Source organism: Nannospalax galili, unplaced genomic scaffold, assembly GCF_000622305.1.
Source record: "Nannospalax galili isolate Female #2095 unplaced genomic scaffold, S.galili_v1.0 scaffold120, whole genome shotgun sequence".
Classification (NCBI taxonomy): Eukaryota; Metazoa; Chordata; class Mammalia; order Rodentia; family Spalacidae; genus Nannospalax; species Nannospalax galili.
The window spans coordinates 3,810,406-3,814,602 of record NW_008350324.1 but is presented as its reverse complement, the minus strand read 5'-3'; positions in this window follow the sequence as shown (position 1 = coordinate 3,814,602).

Sequence of the window (4,197 nt, the reverse complement as noted above, 5' to 3'; positions counted from 1 at the left end):
TGGTGTACTTACATGCAAGCAAAACACTCATGCACACAAAATAAAAATAATAAGATATTTAAAAAATAACTAAGTAAAATTATTTTGTTCCCCAGTATATTCCAAAGTGACTGAAGCCAGGTGTGGTGGCACACACCATTAGTCCCAGCACTCAGGAGGCAGAAGCAGGTGGATCTCTGTGAAATTGAAGGCAGCTTGGTCTACACAGCAAGTTCCAGACCAGCTGGACCTACAGGGAGACCCTGTCTCAAAAAAGAACAGAAAGAAAGAAGAGGAAGGAAGGGAGGGAGGGAGGGAGGGAGGAAGGAATTGAAAATTGTGCATTAATGAGAGACCAATTCTCTAAGAATGGGCCCATTTCAAATTTATTGATCATTTATCATGATTTTTGTTTGTTTGGATACAATCTCTCCATGTAGCCCAGGCTGTCCTTGAATCCTCTTGCCTTAGCCTCCTGAGTTTTGGGACTCCAGGTGTGTACCATTGCACCTGGCCCTCACTTGGGAGTTCTCAGGCCTTTGGGCTTATGGATAAGGGAGCATAGGTGGGGTCAGCCTGACTTCCCCTGATGGCAGACCCGAGTCTATCCTCCAACCCAGGTTTGGGTGGCACTTGGTCTGAGAAGCACAGCCTCTCCTGGGGATTGGAGGAGGTGGGGTCCACCTCCAGATCACTGCAGGAACACAAATTAGAAGGTCCAGCTCAGCTCTGTGCCACCAAAGGCGACTGTGTCTCCCATAGAGAGAAGGCCCCTGGGCACCATCTTCTAAGAACTAAAAAACAAGGGAACTCAGTCACTTAGAGAAATCCTAGCTTTGCCTGCATTTCCTGTGAGGGTGAACACCCTGCAGGGTGTCACCCGCCCCGGTGGCAGGCCACTAGCACCTTGTGTCCCCAAGGAGGCCGGTTCACTACCACCTTGTTTGTTAGGCTAGCAGGGGCCCACAGCATGGTGGCAGATCAGATCTGGGAAGTGGGGTGACACTGAAGCTCCAGAGGGACACCGGACACCCCTCACCACCTCTGCTTACCTGGTAGTTGGTGAGATGTAAAGAAAAATACGTGAAGCCAAGAGGGCTGAAGAGCAGAAGGATGAGAGGGAGGTGTGTGGGAACCCATCTGAGCCAGGCTGCACACTGAAATTGCCCCGCATTAAAAATTCGCCGGCCAGCAAAGTTTCCAGGGATTTGTAGTAATTAGATGACAGAATGCTGGCAAACCTCGGGCTTGCCAAAGATGGTACTCAGGGGTCAAAGACGCGACACTTTCGGCAGGGTAATTTGTAAGTGTCAATCACTGGAAGCCAACAGAGAGAAGGATCTGAGGGTTGCATTCTAACGAAGCGAGTCACCGCCTGCCAGCGCTGCACTGCAGCCGGACCCCCAGCCTGCCACACCAGCTTGGTGCCCACAGTGGGTGCAGCCCACTTAGGACTCCCCCCTAAGGCCAGACCCAATTCTCCAAGTTCTGTCTTGAGTTTCCCTTTGACCTTTGATCTCTTTTGCAAGTGACAGTCTTGTCTTTTTCATGGAGAGGTCCTTGTCACAGTAGTGGCATCTGAGGGTGAGGTGCTCTTTGCATATGTAAGAGGGTGGCCACTCGGAGTCAAGGATGCGTGGCTCTACACCTGTAGGCTGCAAGATATAGTCCTTGAGTCTCAGGGTTCCCATCTGTGAAGTGGGGGCAAAAGGGTCCTTCTAGGGCAGAGGGGCATCAAGAGGAATGCAGGCCTGTCTTCTATAGACACTCACTCACTGTCCGTCTGTGACGTGGGCTGAGCGCCATGGTGTCAGCAGTAACCGAGATAACAGACCCTGCCATCATGGAACATTCTAGATGAGAGATGAAGAATGAACAGTAAGGTCTGAGGGTGGTAGATGCTCCAAAGACAATCTCCCAGCTAGAGTGATAGAGTGGGGGGACCCTGCTACCCATGCACACAGGGGAGCACCCATCACACTCCATAGAGGAGCAGCAAGGTCAAACCCAAGGTTGTGGCCGGCTCAGCACGTGGGGGGCATCAAGGTGGCTGGAGTAGAGTGGGGTGTTAATCAGAATGGATGGGACTCAGTGACAGAACATGGGTACAGCATGCATGAGGCCCTGGGTTCAATCCTCAGCATGGTAGTTCTCACAGGCTGGAGGCCAAGGGACGGGGTGGACAGGGGCACCATGGACCTCTGGGAATGTGAGACCCAAGAGCTGGGCTTGGTGAAGCCTGAACACCTAGGCCAAACCTAGTACCCAGGAGGGGGAGTGGGGGTGCCTGGAGTCACCCTGGGTGGAGTCTGACCTGGACCAGCAGAGGCAAGAGCGCCCTTCTGCTGCCAAGGAGCCTTGGGAGCCAGAGGAACATTAATGCTATCACAGCATCTGCAGCTTGTTTTCTCTCTCACTCCGCATTTCTGACACAGTATCTTCTAGAAAGAACACTGGCTGTGGACTTGGGCAGACCCAGGACTTAAAGCCCAACTCTGCCATAACCAAGTTGCATGACCCTGGGCAAGTCTGTAACACCCCTCTGAGCCTCTGAGTCCCTTCTGCACATCTCAGTAGATGTGAGGAGGCTGCAGGCGGCGACTCTTCAGGTGTCCCTGACCCTGTCTATGCAAGGAGAGTCAGCCTCAGTGGGTCACCTGAATGTCCCAAATGGGAAAGAATTCTGAGGCCCAATCTGATTGTAGGAAGATGAACCAAGATGCTTTGAAAGATAAGGGACAGGAGCAGACATCCCTTTAACAGCATGAAGGGGAGCAGCCCGGTGGGCCCATGTGCTGCTGCGTGCACAGCAGTGTTTGCTGACTCCTTCCTGTCTCCAGGGACCAGTAGGGATGAGCTGAGGTAAACGAATCTCCCTGAGCTCTCTGGCTCTTTAGTCATTTGCCTTGGGGGAGGGGTAGAGCAGAGAACAGGGTGGCTGGATCCCCTTCCCCAGGCCTGGGGCTCCATCCCAGCCTATGCTGCAGGTTCAACTGGGCCGTGAAACTGCTCAAGGGGAAAATGAGAAACTGCGGGGTTTCACAGGTGGCAGCGGCTGGGCTGCCGAGTAAGGCCTCTCCAGCTGCTAGCCACAGCGAATGGACAGACATGGGGGGTGGAGGAGGCCTCAGACCAGGAGTAGGTGCTTGCCACCCCCACCCTATCCCCAAGGTGTAGAGGTTGCAGGCTCACCAGGGTACAGATAGAAGGAAACCAGGGTGACCAGCTGGGCCCCCCTGATGGTTGTCTTTATTGAGCACTTGTGTGCTGGGTGCTCCTGACTTTGTCCTCACAGGATCTGATGAGGCCAACTGTACCACTGTCCTGTCACTGAGGTCATAACATGTGACCCTGTGGGAACAAGCTCTGCTACTCAATGCCTTCCTCTTTGCTCCAAACTCCAGCACTGTCCTCTGACCAATTTACAGTTTCACTGGCAGAAAGTCTATCTCCCTAGCCCACTGGGATGTGACAGGGACTTCGGGCTCTTGGACAGGTCACGACACCTCTCTGAGCCATTTCCTTATCTGGAGAAGACCTGCCTCGCTAGGGGGTACCTCTTAATGAGTTCATGCACCTGGGGGGCTTGGAGCAGGGCCAGCAAGACTTGTCACCCAGAGGGCCGGGGTTCCCATACAACCCAGGTGTGAAGAGAGTGTGGGCCACCTTGGGAGGTTCAGACACCTGCATGCTGGGGAAACTGAGGCTGAGCAACCATGAACTGTCCTCCCACCCTAGCCTGACCAGGAGCTCCATACACTGGCCTCACTTGAGCCCAGTGCTGATACCAATCATGACCTAGGTACCTGCTTGGGTAATAGACTGCTAACTTTTGTGTTTTTTTTTTTAAATTTTAAAATTTTTATTATTTTTATTTTATGTGTATGCATGTATTACTTGCATGTAGGTAAGTGCACCCGTGTCGTGCGATGCCTGTGGAGGTCAGAAGAGGCCGCTGGGTCCTCTGGGATTGGAGTTACGGACAGTTGTTAGCTGCCACGTGGGTGCTGGGACTCAAACCTGGGTCTTCTGCAAGAACAATCAGTGTTCTTAACTGGTTGAGAGCCATCTCTCCAGCCCCTTGTGTTACCTTTAATGTTGCCTAGTCTCACAGAAATGACATTGTGACTAGGGGGAAGGCAGGGAGGACACTTTGTCCATGCCTTACTTCTGTTTGGACTGGCTGTGGCTCGTAGGGCCCATGTGGGCTTCAGAAGG